This window comes from Felis catus, chromosome F1, assembly GCF_018350175.1.
Source record: "Felis catus isolate Fca126 chromosome F1, F.catus_Fca126_mat1.0, whole genome shotgun sequence".
Classification (NCBI taxonomy): domain Eukaryota; kingdom Metazoa; phylum Chordata; class Mammalia; order Carnivora; family Felidae; genus Felis; species Felis catus.
In genome coordinates this window covers 17,375,827-17,393,533 of record NC_058384.1, presented here as the reverse complement: position 1 = coordinate 17,393,533, position 17,707 = coordinate 17,375,827, and the positions used below count along the sequence as shown (strand labels likewise).

General features: G+C 45.8%; 1 protein-coding gene across 1 annotated transcript in view; it reads left to right on the top strand.

Moving 5' to 3' along the window:
* Nucleotides 1-17,707, top strand: part of TNR (tenascin R) — a 409,307-nt gene that overhangs the window by 200,977 nt on the left and 190,623 nt on the right. Inside the window, exon 2 of the mRNA XM_011290913.4 lies at nucleotides 10,991-11,088. The gene's annotated coding sequence lies outside the window, so the exon portion shown is untranslated. The remainder of the gene's footprint in view (nucleotides 1-10,990; nucleotides 11,089-17,707) is intronic.

Sequence of the window (17,707 nt, the reverse complement as noted above, 5' to 3'; positions counted from 1 at the left end):
GACTTCTTCCACAGCCTCTCTGTGGTAGGACCCACAATTCCAGAGTTCAGGGGCCACATGGATCTTCTCTTAGCAGAATGGTGCTTGCCAGGGTGGTGAGGGAGGGCCTGACTGATGAGGGCATCAGCATAGTAATACAAAAGCAAAGATAAAAAACCAGACTGTCCCTCCTCTACATTTGAGACCCATTTACCTTTTTTTTTTTAATCCAAGCACAGAAAATGTGAAGCAGATTTAATTTGTCTCCATTATCTCCATTTCTGATTGGCCTTGCCATAGTCCTTTTATCCTTTTGATGTCTGCCATGGATGTCATTAAGTATCCCTTTTCTCTTGGAGTCCCAGACCAAAAGCTAAGGAGACTAATTCGTGCTATAGTGTGAGTGACTTACGCTTTGGTTTAAAATGCAAATATCTATGGAAAGGGCAAGTCGTAAGACAAAGGTATAAATCTAATGGTAGAAAATTGAGTTTCAGCACAGGAACTTGGAGGGTTTTGTGAAGAATTTCCAATCATACTGTATAAACAACTGCCTGGCCTAAGGATGGGGCTTCTTGGTTCTGACCCATCCCCAGAAGGTTTCTTTAGAATGTCAATGATACAGATCAGAAGGATCTGTGTTTCTCTGCAATCTCACTGAAATGGATTTCAAATAGACTCAGGATTCACCAGGTATCTCCGCAACTGGCTCTGTCTGCATTCAATGCTCTTTCCCATTTCTGATCCTTGGCACTGCACTTCTATCTTTATATCTTAATTTTTTTTTAACGTTTATTCATGTTTGAGAGACAGAGTGTGAGTGAGGGAGGGGCAGAGAGAGAGGAAGACACAGAATCCGCAGCAGGCTCCAGGCTCTGAGCCGTCAGCACAGAGCCTGACGCAGGGCTCGAACTTGTGGACTGTGCAATCATGACCCGAGCTGAAGTCAGATGCTTAACCGACTGAGCCGCCTAGGCATGCTTGGCACTCCTGTCTTTATCCAGCCCCTCTCTGCTGTGAGTTCTCTCAGGTTCCATGATCAGCGTTCCAGGGTGCTTTGTTCATACCTCCATTAAAGTCTTGACACAGAAGCCCCGTGAATAGATCCTTCCATACACATGACTGTGTCTTCTCCATGGACTGTGTGGTCTTCTTTCTCAAGGGCCAGAATTATTTCTTATTCATTTCTTTCTCTCCTGTGATTTTAATTCTGGCAGGTAATAAGTGATCAGTACGTGTTTTTGGTTTTTGTTGTTCTTTTTTGGTGTTGGTTTTCTTTTCTTTCTCTGGGGAGGGGCGCAAACAGATGATTGCAATGTGGAAAGCAGAGTGGGATTTTGTTTGGGAGCATACCTCCAGAATTTCTCAAGGCTGTGCTGTCATATTGACCTGGCCCTCCCTGGGGCCATTAGATGAACAAGTCACTATCTGTGCCTTCAAGGAATTTATAGTGCCAGTTCAAACGTAGATGTAAGAAAGCAAAAACACTGAAAGCATGGTTTTCCTCTTAGCCCAATAGAGAAGCTACATTAACGGGGGTGGTCCTGACTTCCCTCTTCCCTCTTACTCTTGGAAATATTTGGAAATGTACATATAGTAGTCAAGATGTGTGTGCAGTGGTCAAAATGTTTGGACATGTGTGTATGGTGGCCAAAATGCCAACGTAGGGTGAATTGAGGTGAGATTTGAAGATCAGTTTGCAATACTGTGGACAGTATCTTGCAAAGAAGAATCAACTCTCCCAAAATGGCAATAGTGTAATCTATAAAGCACAAGGCTAGACAACCTTGGATCATACCAGGACACTAAGAATTCAAGGTTTTAGACCAAATTGTAATTTCTGAACACTTAGAACAATTAAAGAAAGTAAGCCTTCATTTTCCAGGACCGTCTTCATGTTAACCCACTGTCAATACACACTTGCACTGGATTGAACCCCCCTTTCCACACCTTGCACAGGTCATGCTAAGACAGATTCCTCTCAAGCCACTGTAGCCCCAGGGACATTGGCCCAGTAGTCACACTGCAATTGGCCACGCTCTCTGCTCCAATCCTGTACTTCCCTTTCCCATTTCCCACAAGGCCAGCATCTGAACAGAGCAAGTTTGAACACCCCAGCCCTAGTTGTGGCCCCATGGGCCGCATTTGCCTTGTCCTGGCCTTGTACCCAACTTCCTGGTCTGGTCCTACATGCACTAAGCTCTTGACCTCTGGCTCTGCCTCCCCTATTTACCCTGGCTCGGATATACTAAATATTTTCTACTTCTCCAGATTTTGATCTTGGACATTCTCACCTAAAAATGAGTCATCCCACTCGAAATGACAGTGGTGCCTCCACTGAATTTATACAAGATCATTGGTTTAATCCATTTCCTGTTTGACCAGGGGACTCCCCACCTGCTCTTCCAGAAGCAGGCCCCAGGAGAGGGCCCTGGTCTGAGAAGTGCCTGAACTGACCCTGACAAGAGAGGAGGACGCAGGTGCTGTGTCTTCGGCCTAGTGTTCTAGTCTTGTGTCCTCCAAGCTCACGTTGACTGATGGGGAAGCAGCAGAACATTGGCTCAAACCCCAACGGAAACCAGAGGAGAGACCTTTCTCAAGTGCTTGGGAAGTTGACCTTGTGTCACTCTAGCAATTGGTCCACCCTAAATTGTGGATCCAATGATATGTAACAAGTTAAAACTGAACTTGTCCCAAGAAGACAGGAAATGCTGGGCCAGTTGTAAAGTTGTGCCCCCTGGGTCAGGTGCTTTGAGGGGAAATTGGCTATCTTTGAGGAAGACCAGAGAGCTGCCATCAGAGAAAATATACTCAGCCTCTGGCCCTGAGGGTCACACTTTTGCCAGCCAAGTACTGGGTTAGCCAATTACCTGCCCCAGGAGTCATTTAAAGGAGAGAAGAAATACTGCCCTCTGTCCATACCCGGGCAAGGCAGAGCTCTATATCAGATGAAGAAAGGGCCAGGGCTCACCTTAGATCCATAGCTTTCTCTTTCCCTTTTTGGACTCATTTTCAGCTTCTTTCACTAAGGAGAGCACACATCCTTAGGCAGGAAATTACCCTGGTGATTGATGTCTAGTAAATGCAATTAGACCCCAGTTTAGTGCTCTCCAAGGGGTGCCCTTCAGTGTGGTGTTCGGAGTTTGGTGATCACTTAACAACCATGCACCCGAGGCCTCCTGGTTATGAAGCGTTTGTCTGTGTCAGGCTTTGACCACCAGAACCTCCCACTCTCTTTAGACGGAGGGAGTGTGTGGGCAAAGAGATAAGAATGGCAGATGGGACAGGAAGATGGCAGAGAGGATGCTGGGAGGGAGACATTCAGAATAAAAACAGCCCGGTTGGCCAAAAAGACATGATGACTCCCAAGGGAAAGCCAGAACATAAGCTGGGGACCGGTGGGGTGTGGGGACACCTTCCATGGCTGAAGTTCTATAATATTTGCTAGTCAACTTAGTGCTTGAAATATAATCCTTTAATTCTACTGCCCTGGGGGCTTTGGAGGGATAGATAAAGAAAACTGGCCCAGATGCCCATCCTTGAGGTATTTGCATTGTAGTTGGAAAGGTCAAACACACCCCATCAAACTTCCAGGCCACAAACTCCCATCGGGCTTGGCCACACGCAAGCCCATGGAGTAGCATACGCAGTATTGACCCATCTGTGGAGCTAAGAGAAGGACAAAGGAGGCCATCTGCATTCCTCTTCAGCCAGGGCCAGTTAACCCTTTTCATGTCATGGCCCTTTTTGGCCTGGTGATGCATGTGAACCCCTTCTCAGAATAATGGTATAAGTGTAGAAAACAAAATCTGTAAGATTACAGAGGAAACCACATTTTTATCGAAATGCAGTTATCAAAATACTAAAAAACCAAATTTTGCTGTATGGTAATATATATGCTTCTTTATTAACACAGTAAATAACAAGATTTGCTGGCAGCTCTAATAAGTACTGTAATTTTGAAATAGTAATAAGCTTAAACAATATTTCAACATATCTGCAGCAACTGTAATGAGATATAAAAATATCTGTGATTTCTATTGGTGACAGAATTACAGCTACTGCTCAGACTATTATGACTTGTTGCCCACATTTAAAATTAGAGGGACTTCTAAGTTTTTGTTAGAGGTCGGTGAAAAGGCAGATATAACTTTTTTTCCATATGCATTCATGAACTCTCTGTGGGCCGCATGCTAAGAATCATTGGTGTAAGACTTGGTACAATAAGTTATAACCGTACTTTCTAAAGTTTTAAAAATCACACTCATTTTCACACTGTTAAAGCGAAATACAAGCATGATAGAAATGTTAAGAAATTTAGATTAAGTGGGAAAAGACAAAGAAAATTAAAAAAAGAAAAACAAGCACATGACTCAGAGAGAACCACGGCTAACAGTTTGATTTTTAAGACGCGGAGCTCATTGCTAATCCTTTTTTCATGCACCAAATCTACTCCACTTAGGGTTATTAGATTGCAGTGTCGCTCAGAAGGATGTCAAAGAACGACGGATGCTCAGTGAAAAAGCAACTCAAAGCACCGTGAATGTAGGCTGGAAACTACACGAAGCCTAATCGTAGAAAAGGAACCTTGCTCTTTACAGCACAGCCACCCACAGGCAGGGCAAAGTGCCAGGCAACAGAGCGAGGGAGATCCAGCAATCCGGAGGACACGCTGGAGTCTTCCAGCCCCACGAATAGGAGCTATCCCCCTCCTGTTCGTCAGGATGAATTATCTTAAGTTGGAACTGTGCATTGTTAATATCTGAAATTACCCACTTGGTGGGAGATACTGACTGTGCTCCAAACCTGTCAGGTGCTTAGATCAGATCCTTGATACGTGTTGGCAGAGCGGGAGGTCTCATCCAAAGAATCCACTGCAGAATAACGATAATGAGGTAGCAGGTACCTAGGAGGTGTTGCGCGATCTATACAGACATCCAGGCACATGTGGGCAGAGAGGGACCATTTTGCTGCCCCGAGTGATCCCCTGTGGCAATACTGTGCAGCTGTCTCTGAGGTGAAAGGTAGTCTGATACATATTCGGCTGTCCCCGGTTACCTCTGGAAGACTAAAGCCTTGGAATAGCTTGTCTGGTCCCTCTTAAACAGCACCCACAGAGGATCCCCTGTGGGCGAGTTCAGAATAGAGCAGAAGCCAAGCCCCAGCTTACTTTCCCCGAGTCTTCCAAGCAGTGGCCAAGTTCTGGGCTCTTGACTTGCCACACTTCCCGTATGAATGTGAGGTTGTGAAGCCAGTAACCACCAGCTTGGGGCCTCACCACACCTCCTAGAAAGAACTTCCATGAGGCTGGGGCCAACATCACTATAGCCACATTGGGAAAGTGCCTCCCTTCCCTTCTCCAGCTCAGACCTTATAGCAGTATCTTTTTCTGACCTCCAAACAGAGACCTTGCCTGGGGGGGAGGGTGCGGAGGAGGAGGAGGGTGTTAATGAAATACTGCAGGCATAGTCATCAAAATGTGACTGTGAGCTTTCTTAGAGGGACCTTGCAACCCCCAGGTGGCAGGCCCTGCTTCCTCTGAGCCTAGCTAAAGATCACACCCTAGGATAACAGGCCAGCCAAACTCCTGAGTGCAAGGCAGCTCCAAATTTCAAAATGTTTTTAATAAAACAATGTGGAAAGGGCAGACTGCTCATTTTGATTCTCCCCACTGGGTCATTCAATTAAAGCTGAAATTCTGGGGAAACGTGAACCACCCTGACCATATTTCCCATTAGTAATAATGATAAAAGATAATTATTGAGCCTGTCTGTCAGATATTCCAGACACCCGTACCTGCACTTAATTAATTGCTAATTAAGATATGAAAGAGGCGGTGTCTCTCACACATCCTGACTTTATTAAGCCTCAGCAAATCTTCCTCGGGGAAAACAAACCTAAACCACCAAGGCTTGGGTTTGGGAAAACACAGACGGAAGGGGGTGAGGCAGGGAGGAAGGTCAACTCTGAATTGCCATCATTTACCATTCTGATGATGCACCATGATCCTGAGAGGCAAGAATGAGGGAGAAAGAGAGAGAAGCAAACAAGGTTTGCATTCCTACCTTCTGCTATACACTGAGCTAGGTGAGCTTTTCACTTATATTATCTGAGTTAATCCTCACAGCAATCCTATAAAGAGGTATTATGATCCCCATTTGACAGATTAGAAAAGGTACTCTTGGCAGGATTCAGTAAATATCTTTTCCAAAAATATGTAATTGGTAAGAGCTGGAATTTGAGTCAAATTCCACACTCTTCCATTTATTGTTCCATGGAGGTACAAGAAACAGAGATTTTTTTTTTTTTTTTTACCAGTTCTTTACCATTACTGATAAAAGCAGAAAAGCATCGTGGTAGCTAGCCTTCAAGATGACCTCCAATTACCCCTTGCTTTTTAGTATTCATACCCTTGTATTGTCTCCTCCCACATTAAATAGAACTAACCATGTAACCAATAGGATATTGTAGAAAGGATAAGGTGGGTCATGAAAGATGTGGTTGCTTTCCCCTGGCTCTCCCTTGGGTCACTCAGGGGAAAGCCAACCATGCTGTGAGGATACTCAAGCAGCCCAGCAGAGGGCCACATGGGGACGCCTCCTGCAACAACCAGTACCATCCAAGTGAGCCCTCATGGAACCAGAGTCTCCCAACTTAGCAGGTCTTCAGCCTGCTGAAGGATTACAGCCTTCACTGACATCTTACCTGAAACTTCATGAGACTTTGAACCTGAACCACAGATAAACCACTTCTGACCCACAGAACCATGAGATAAAAATGCTTATTGTTTTAATCCAATGAATTTGGGGGGTAATCATTATACAGCAATAGATAATGAATTCATGAACTCTTCATATCCCGTTGAATTCCAATGTCTTGCCAATACCAATGGGTAGGATTAGAAATCCTTCTAAGAAAAATTCAGTGTATATGCCTGAAGATAAGAGCCCCAAATAATAGTCATTTAAGGTCCCTTGTGAGTTTAGGAGCTGACTATGGGTCAGATCACCAAGAGTTGCCTCAATTTTCCATTTTCTCATCAAGATGACTAAGTACAATTTGTTGGCCATTGTACTGAAAATCTGATCCATTTTTAGCAACCCAGTTATAAGAGGAAAAATGTGAATTGACAAGAATTTAGCACATTGGGTAGTCTTGTCTAGAACTGATGAGCACCCTTGCAATCACGTGGCTATTTCTGGGACATCTCCGGCAATTTGCAATCAACAAACTCAAACCACCCAAGTATGAAGGTTTACACTGAATGTCAAAATGAACTATTTCTGTGGAGTCCGAAAGCTCCTCAGGTTTTGATTGCTACGTCCCACCCGGCCTGGCAGTGTTCTTCTTCTGCCCATGATCTGCCTAAGCCAGAGGGGAAATCGACACAGGGCTTTGGAGAAAATCTGTGTTTGCGATCAACAGACATCTAAGGTTGCACTCCTCAGACCACCCAATTCCTCAGATCCTGCCCAGGCAAGGAGGGACAGAGGGCCCAACCAACAAAGCCCCTCGGATTTCTGGACTCACATTCAGTAGAAGAGGGGTCAGCATTTGATGTGGAGAGAAAATAAAGTGCACATTTTTCTGGACATATTTCATAGGAAAGCTTTTTTTTTTTCCTCCAAAGATGAGCTGTTACAAGCTGACCCCAGAAAATAGCTATCAAGGGAATGTTGGCCATAAAGAGCAGGAGTGCAGGTAGATGAGTGGGTTGAGAGAATGAACAGAAAGAACACAGCAATTTTCTGAAGTTGCTGGGGAGTCAGGTCACCATGCTCCTTAGCTTTGTGTGCGTCTCCTGTGGTTCCATTTCCTCTCTCCCTCGGTCCCCCCTGCAGTGTGCCAGCTGAAAGGATATGGGAGCAAGAGCCCTGCACTCGGTATTTATCCAACAGCTTTGCCTCGGAACTTGTTACCACGGAATACTTGTTCATGTTGTGACCCACTGACGTCACTTTCTGTTATAGGAATCGTTCGCCTCGTCACCGGTTATATGAGAACCTACTCTGAGATGGCGCATTTGTGTGATCTCTTTAGGGCTAGATGGCTTGTTAAGTCAAATGGGTCTATTAGTGAGGTAGTGCACATTATATCACAAGGGCTGGTATATCAGGTTCAATATGAGCTTCTCTGACATAGCAAGTATGGTCGTGGCTTCAAAAAGACCAGTGCACACTTGCTTGAATTCACTGTGGTCATTGCTCAGCCCACAGTTTGAAGCTTATTTAGGAAAAAACAAAAGTAGTTAAAAAAAAATCGACATATATACAAGCTGGTTAAATGGAAGGAGCACAGGACTAGAACACAGGGGTCCGTAGGCTAGTTCTAATCTCCCCAGTAACTCTGTGTGTTTGGTGCCTGCCTCCAAGAGTGGACTTCTCCTGTAACTGCCAGCCTGGGGTCTCTCTCCCCCAGGGCAGGACTCCATCAGGGCAGAGGCTGTGTCCTCTTCTTGTATCCCAGTGTCTGGCACAGACCTGGTTACTCAGAAGGCTCTTAGCGAATGGTTGTTGCCAATGACCAAAACACCGAATCAGAGCATCTATCCGTAGTCACATACGAATGTGTGTGGTTATATGAGCACGGAGGAAAGGACCGAAGTCTGCACTCAACCTGGGAGCCGAGGATAATACGGATGGTGCAGGAGGGAGAGGAGGTGGAGAGAGGCAAGAAATAGAGAGAAAAAAAATAAGGACATGGCACTAAAAAGCCTTGATGTGTAATACGATCTTTTTTGTGAAAGTACGTGTATGTATGTGTGAGTAAATTAGGGAAAAAATGATGATGCTCATATGTTAAGTCAAAACAAGTTGCAGAGAATTTTGGCTAAAAACTATAAACAAAAACATCATATATCTGTGTCTATATGCCTGATTGGGTTTAAATGAGCATGAAGGAGGGTGTGGGTGAGGGGTGCTGTGAGGCACTTCCCCACAGCAGCACTCACCCCCCCACCCAGGTGCTGGGAGTGTGGGTAGCTCACAGCTCACAGCTGGGGTCCCGTCCAGGAGTCACCTTCAGCCAGAGGAAGCTGCTTTGCCCAGTGTCTCCTCGGGGGCAGCCAAGGACAGGTGGGGTCCAAAGGCCTGTCCCTTCTCAATGCAGGGTGGCTCCAGAACTCCCTCTGGCCAATCCTGCTCCCTGTCCTCCCTGATGAGAGTATGCCCCAGCGAACCTTCAGTGCACATAACCTACTGCGTCTGTTTTCCTAGAATGGGACTTGTGATGGTGTGGAAAGATACATAACTGGTCTATCAGAATGTTACATCAAGGGGCTGAGGTTGGGGGGGGCGGTGATTAGCTTTTTCTGTATAAATCTTTGCATTGATTTACCTGATACAATTAACACATATCCCTTTTCTAATTTTGAGAATATCAAACAAAGAAATGTAAAATGTAGTCAACAAATATATGTTACTTAAATGAGTGAATGACTCTGCTCATACCTCATTGGAGAAATAGGTAATAAAATAGCACATCGAAGGAACTGATTTTCAATCAAGGAACCTGAAGGGGATTTTGCTAACATGTTTGATGACTTTTGACTTAGTTGGTTCAAAAGAGATTGGGCCAGCTTTCTACAAGTGAAGTCACCACCCTGCAGGGTGAGGAATAAAAGGGCCAATAGGTAAAAGCAAAAAGAAGAGGGAGTTTCAATTCCATGGAAGAAGAAATTTTCAAATATCAGAGTTATCTGCCAGAAAAAAAATGGGCGGAAAATTTGGGTAGCCACTGTCCAAATTACAGTGACCAGAGGAAGCGTAATTATTCCATTTGGTGAGCCGTCGGGTGAGAACCGGAGGGGGGACACCTGGCATTTATATGTCACTTCCAACACTTACCCACACTGGACACTGGCAGGACTGCTGATGAACACTCTCCTTCCCAATGATGCAGCCTCAGAATCTTTCCCAACCCCACACTCCAAGCAGCCACTGCTGATACACTGGGGGAAGGATTCCCCAGAGATGAAATCTATTTGCCCTTCCAGAACTAAATGATCTTTCCACTTCTTCTAGTTCTAGGGTTCCATGGGGTCTTTCAGAGAAGGCTAATTTATTCAGGAAGAACTTAGTTGAGCAAGCCTACACCCCCGCCAATGGCTTGCTCCTTCCTCCCTCCAGTGCTAATTGATTTTTTTGCAAATACAGTTGAGATCCCTAAGGCTCCATGTCCCCTTTGGAGAAAGCCCAGAGGATTTGTGGGAAGCAAGCCCACAAAGGCATAATCATCTGGTAATGGACGGGTGGCGATGGTCCCTGGGAATTGTGTACAGGGGAGAACTGGCCCAAGTCCTGCATGGGAGCCAGGCTTACACAGGTTGACAAATTACTGACACAGAAGCTCCCCACTTGCAGTAGGTGTCACCGCTTCTGTGGGGGGAGGGTTCTAACCTGCGAGGATTATCCTTTGTTACACACTCATTTCCTCCATGAGTATTTGGTGAACTTCTCTGTGCTGCACTATGCTTGAGATAAGAACCAAAGCAGCGAGAGGGACAGAGAGTCCAGAGTGAGAATAGCGCAGATGAAGAGGCTGACGACAAGTGGTGACTTTTTGGATATGGGAATGCCTGAGTGCTGCTCACATTAAGGACAGAAGAGGGGCTCCAGTTTAGGGGCAACGGGCGGCTTCCTGGAGGAATTGCCAAGCGTCTGTCATAATCAGATCACCTCTCTATGTTACTGTGGCCACCTGCAAAGACCTCAGAATAGATTTGTCACCTAAAACACATTTCTGGATTTATAATCATTCTGTAGAACGGTTTCTTAAATATTTATCGCTTCATTGTAAAGCTATGAGAATGAACGAAAGAAAATTAATAAAATAAACACAACTCTCCAGAAAGGAAACAAAAGAACTTCTTGTTTTCTTTGCTTTAGACATCCCCCTGGTGTACCTCCAAGTTTATTGAAAAAGAGATATGGCGGCTGGGATGGAAAGGGAAACTGAGATTCCTTATTTTGAAACCATCAACGCACTTCTTCCCTCCCTATTCCTGTTTCAGGTGGACGTTTGCTGCACGTGCACAGAGGCCAGGTCTCTTGGAGTTGGGATTGAAGAGCGTGTGGGGAAGAGAAAACATCGAAGACACCGTCACTAAAGGTACCATTTCTGTGAAACTTTTCCCATCCATCACTGCAATGGCCAGTTCCAGGCTTTCACTTGTGACTGCATATTCCCAGGGACTGAGACTCTTTGTCACTGCAACAACGGCCTAGGGGACAGCCTCCCTGAAATGAGGTGCTCAAGAGCATTAGCTCCCCTGGGCTTCCTGCCGTCTCAGAAAAAAACTGGGGAAACCGGGCACCAAGGCTTTGGCTTTTCATAAAATATTTCTGAAATGCATTTCATGATGTGGTTGGTAATAAAAGTGTATTACTGCTCTCAGTCCCTCCAAGACTAGGCTTGATTCCCAGCCCAGCCGTGCCTGCACTGGGCCTGCAGGAATCGGTGCTAAATTATTCACCAGCCCGACTAAAATTTCTGGAGTTCCAAAACCTCTAATAAAGTATTATGAAAAAATATCCATCTCTTTATCTCTATCCATAACCATTTATATGGCTAGAGGAAAAACCTGTCGTTTTATTTCTTTTAATTTAAAAGCTTTCCTAATTCCTTTTTCACACCACATATATATGTCTAAAGAATTTTCAGGTTGAAATAATAACCTTCTAAAAAATGGTCCATGGGCGAAGGCTCTTGGGATTCAGAGTTGACAGGCACAGTGAATATTTTGCTCCCTTAATAACTTTTGCTGGCTCTCAAACTTGACATGCCGAACTGGGAACTTCTCAACTAGGTATGGCCCTTATTTTATTGTAGGAAACAATGATAATGTACCCACCAGCCTTCTCTCTATGTGTTTATATGGTTGCTAAAATTTGTTCTGGAAAAATTAATTTCCAACCTCAGATCCATGAGGTACCATTATCTGTCATGGCATTCTGAAGCCCCAAGTTTGAATCAATCCAGACCAGCCCCAGCAACACCCTGCCTCACTTGGGGACATTGGCTACAAAGTACCCCAGGCTGTTTAACATACCTTTGAACACAGAAACTTATGAGACATTAGCACATGAAGCTGGCTATCAGCCATTCACACTTTATTTTTTTTTAAGTTTTTAAATGTTTTTATATTTATTTTTGAGAGAGAGAGAGAAACACAAAGTATGAGCAGGGGAGGGGCGGAGAGAGAGGGAGACACAGAATCCGAAGCGGGTTCCAGGTTCTCAGCTGTCAGCACAGAGCCTGACGCACAGCTCGAACTGTGAATGGTGAGATCATGACCTGAGCCGAAGTTGGACTCTCAACCGACTGAGCCACCCAGGCACCCCTAGCCAGTCACACTTTAGAGAAAATTGGTTAATTTGGTGTTTTGAAGGTAACAGCTGGTTGAGATCAAGCTCTCCGCAACCAAGCAGAGCCGAAACAGGGTGGACCATCTGGGCGGCAACTAAGGGTAGCTGTTGCGAGAAAGTCATAGGAAATGTATTAAGATGAAGACATTTGAACTTACTAGAACTCTATTGAGAGAGGATATTGTGTAGCTGAAAGAATAGTGACAAGGCACTTACGTTATAAGATTAATATTTCTCCCCACCCTCCCACCTCCGCCAAAGAAACCCATTCAAGTAAAACTCATTGGTTTCTAAACTGACTTCTGAATAACGTGGGTTCAGGGGGTTATGAGATCCAGGGTGCTGTCATCCTCTGCTAAGTCGATGTTGAATAAATGTTTAAAGAATGTTGGTTTAAATGTAAGACAAATTATTAGCCTGACAAGAGCACCCAGCTATTTTCATCAGCCCTAATACCTGAGGCTTCTGACAGAGGGGGTGGAGGGATGAAAGAGGGAGCCCAGGACCCCGCCAGCCGGATGAGACTCTGTGAGGGCACTGAAAAGTCAGGCCAGAATGAGACTCTGTGAGGGCACTGAGAAGTCAGTGTGCAGACAGACAGTGGGAGAGGGGTGACCCATGAGGACAAGCATCACATCCCGTCTGGACCTAGCTTTACTCCAGCAACAAGGACCCTGCTGCGGTCTGACCTCATGCAAATCAATCCGCAGGCTGAATCAGAGAATGTTCATGGAAAGCAAGGATGAGCCTAATGATTAAACAGCCCCCGAGTTTGACCCTTGTGATACTGTGATTTATAATAAGAAATATATGTTTGGTCTTCATCCAGTTTCTGACACAGAACTTCCCAAACCCTTGAAAAGTCCTAAATGATAAGAGCTACCTAGGTGTCTTGATATTCATAACGAACCCCTTTCAACCACACCTGAGTTTACGCTAATATGGAGACTTTGGAAAAGCACCTAAGGATGGGGGCTGGAAACCAACCTTGACATTGGAGTGTTGGAAATTTTAGTCCCACCCCCTTACCCTCTGGGGAGGGGAGAGAGTTGGGAGACTGAGTTCAGTCACCAATGGCTAATGATTTAACACATCACATCTGTATAATGAAGTCTCCATGAAACCCAAAGGGACTGGCTTCAGAGAGCTTCCTGGTTCGGGAACCAGGACACCTCCATGTGCCACCGTGCTGGGCCCCATAGAGACATAGACACAGAAGCCCCTTTGTTCAGGGCCTTGCCCGATGTATCTCTTCATCTGGCTGTTGATTTGTGTCCTTTAAAATCCTTGGTGATAAACTGGCAATCCAGTGAGTAAACTGTTTTCCTGAGTTCTGCGAGCCGCTCTAGCAAATTAATTGAACCCAAGGACGGGGTCATGGGAACCTCTGATTTATAGCCAGTTGGAAGCACAGGTAAAGGGGACTTCTAATGGGCATGCGAAGTGGGGGCAGTCTGGTGGGACTGAGCCCTTAGCCTGTGGAATCTGACACCGTCTCCAGGTAGGCGGTGTCAGAATTGCATTGAATTGTAGCACACACAGCTGGCATCAGAGAAAAGCTTGGTGTGGGGGAAAAAAACCCACACGCTGGAATTGGTGTCAGAATCAGAACGGTAATTCCAAACCACATCAGGGCTGTAAGCACATCAGGGTTAAGCTCCGTTTCAGGATGGGGCTGAGGGATGGTCAAACCACGGCTGGAGGTGAGGGGCCTACCCTGAAGCCAGCAAAACACTGTCAAGGCAGGGGTGTGGGATGCTGCTGGCCCTCCTGAGGGTGCAAACTCTCAGAAGTCTACAGGATGCAGTATGCGGAGGTAGTTCTCAGAAGCACCAGCTGCTCTGTTGATTGAATCTCAAAGCCACCTCTGAGCTCCGAGGCCAGTCCATCTTAACCCTGCCAGGCCTTGTCACCTGTGTGCACTTGACCTCACAGGGGTGCTCAGATTGTCCAGATTAGCCCTCTCCCCCACAGACTTTCAAATAGCTCTTCCCCAGCGTGGGCTGGTGTTAGAATTGCAGCAGTCCCGCCCGCAGGTCACCCAGTGGCTCTTTGGCAGTTCACTCGGAGGAGTGCTTGCCAGGCTGGTCCGAACTGCCTTCCTTGGCCTGCTTCTATCCATCCCACCTTCATTCCCCATGCATTTGAAAGCAGCTTATTTTAAAAGCTGATTACATGAGCCTTTAATAACATTAGAATTTAAATGGCCCCAGATAGGCTTTCAGCCTCTTGCCAAATTGAGATAAATGTGATATTTGGGGAGCTGAGCTCCCAGCTTCATGGTTGCTCCGGACCGCAGACAGGCTTTGAAGCTCTGTGTCTCCCATGCTTCTCTGCAGCCTGACACTGGGTTTTTGTGGGTCTCTAAGGTCCCTTTTATCCCTAAAGGTCTAGGGCTCTGTGTGTAGCTGTGTCTCCGTGATCAGGCATTAATTATTAAGGAAAAGTAAGGTGGGGACAAGGGCACAGGACAAAGTTATAATCTGTGTGTGATGCGCTGTGGGGAAACTTCTCTCTGTGATCCCGTACCCTCTGATAACTTTCAGTTCCAGGCAGCATGCCTTTATTGAACAACTACTATTTAGGCATGGTGCTAAGAAGGAAATGGTCAGGAGTAGGGATGTTTCATCTGGGTTAATACGTTCAGCTCCCTCGGTGACTCTTCCAGGTGGGTTCAGTGCTGGGGAGGGGAAACACACTTATGGAGCCATACAAATATGACTGCCTCCTGATTTAATACTCTGCTGCATGTTTAAAAATTTTTTTAATGTTTATTTCTGAGAGAGAGAGAGAGAGAGAGAGAAGGCACAAACAGGGGAGGGGCAGAGAGAGAGAGGGAGACACAGAATCCGTAGCAGGCTCCAAGCTCTGAACTGGCGCGGGGCTCGAACCCAAGAACTGTGAGACCATGACCTGAGCCGAAGTCAGATGCTTAACTGACTGAGCCACCCAGGCGCCCCATCTACTGCACTTTTTAGAAAAAGTGAAAAACACAGTGGGGCTGTGGAGTGGGAACCCACCAAAGGTGAACATAACAGATAGTTCGGCATTGAGGCTGTGTTTTCTCTCCACGTCTTGCAGTTTACATGGGAAAGATGTGCCCACATTGGGTGTGTCACCTGAGTCTACATGTAAGTTCATCTCTCCTTTCATTAAGCCTGGGGCCATACAGGGTATCCTCAGTTTGTTCCTCTTCTTGGAAAGCCTCTACACAAGCATCCTCCCCAACTTGCTCTCTCCTGTCTCTCTGGAGAGAAAGTGTCCCTCCTCCTTCCGAGGATGACTCCTCCCCTGAGTTCTCAGTACCTTCCCTTTCACCTCCTCCAGGACCGTCACCCAGGCATTGTGCCTCTCCTCACTCACATCACCTCTCACTTTCTGTAAGTTCTTCCTCTGTTGGTTATAAACATATCTTGGTCTCCATTAAAATGAGCAAACAGAAACAGCTTTCCCTTGATTTTGTGACTCTCTCCTCTTCTCCTAAATTCTGTGAAGAATAGTCTAGATTCACTTTTCACCCACCCAAGCAACAAATTCAACTTAATTCCTCACACACGCATGGAGTGCACACTATGTGCCATGCCTGGCTGGATCCTGGCCCCTGGGAGGATTCTCTTGTAAGGCGGCCGAGCATGTGGGAAGTGAGCTGACGGGCTCACACACTACAGAGAAGGAGAATGGGAATCATCAGCCCTATCTTGGGGCCAGGGGGCAGCAAGGAATGTGTCATAGAAGTTCTGCAGGCACGTGGAGAACCCAGGAAGGAAGAATAGGAAGGAGGAGGGGCAGTTCAGGTAGAAGGAACGGCAGTGGCCAAGGGCACTGAGGGGACTGAGGCAACACAATATGGAGATGGCACCATCTACCCAACAAGACAAGGGGCGTTGAGGCAGCAGAGGACAACAGACAGTCCTCAAGTGTGAGATTCCAAAAAACTTCAACTCTTTCTTGCAAACAGTGGAGAGGTCCAAGCCAGAGTGTGACATAATCAGATTGCCTTTTACTTCTTTTTTAAGTGATTTTTTTATTTTTATTATTTTTATTTTTTAACATAGTTTATTGTCAAAATGGCTAACATCCAGTGTGTGCAGTGTGCTCTTGGCTCTTGGTTTTGGGGTCGATTCCTGTAGTTCATCACTTACCTACAACACCCAGTGCTCATCCCAACAGCTGCCTTCCTCATATTTAAAGAGAGACAGAGACAGAGACAGTGCGAGTAGGGGAGGGGCAGAGAGAAGGAGAGAGAGAGAATCCCAAGCAGGCTCTGTCTGCCCTGTCAGCATAGAGCTCAAAGTGGGAGACCATGACCTGAGCTGAAACCAAGAAGCGGATGCTTAACCAACTGAGCCACCTAGGCGTCCCAATCCGATTGCCTCTTAGAAAGACCCCTGGGAAACATCAATTAGAGGGGGAGCTCAGATAAGAAGCTGCTCTAATCGTCCAGATAAGAGGCGATAGAGGCCTGGGCGCCTGGGTGTCTCAGTCGGTTAAGCATCTGACTTCGGCTCAGGTCATGATCTCGCGGTTTGAGAGTTTGAGTCCCGCGTCAGGCTCTGTGCTGACAGCTCGGAGCCTGGAGCCTGTTTCGGATTCTGTGTCTCCCTCTTTCTCTGCCCCTCCCCTGCTCACACTCTGTCTCTCAATAATAATAAATAAAACGGTAAAAAAAAAATTTAAGAGGGGATAGAGGCCTGAACTAAGAGTGGCCTGGGGATGAAGGGCAGGGAATGTTAACACAATCCTCCCCACCCCTCATGTATCTCATTTTGGGTTCACCCAAACAGCAGTTCTCTCCCTGCTCTACACCTTGATCATCCGTGATGCCTTCCTTATTGTCCTTACTGAACTTGTATTATAGTCATTTGTGTATGTCCCTGATTTTCCTTATCAGATTGTATTTTTGTCTCTCCTTCTTTAAATTACAGTACCTTGCTCATAATAAGAGCTGAAGAAAAGGTTATTTAGTTGAATTGAATTTTCAAGAGCTTCAAACCATGAATAATTGAGGAATCAACCATGTATAAGTGCTTATCATTTACATAATTGTATAAACAAGCTGATAAGATTTTTTTTTCCTCCGTTATTTTTATTATCCCAGAATGCCCCACTATCTCCCTGGTTCTCTGGATTTTAAGGAAGTGGTAAACAAGTGTTCTGTAACACACACAAGTAACAGAGGCTCTGACTGGCTCTCACCTCCCCAGGCAAGGGAAGCGGTTGCAAGCAAGGAACAGATGATTGCATTGATTGAAAATGAAAGCCATGTATAAATATTGAGAAATATGCTGTCTGAAGAGACAGAGAATTGCGGAGCACACTGCATGATGGGACCTGTGTGCAGAGTCCCGAAGGTCAATGTGCAG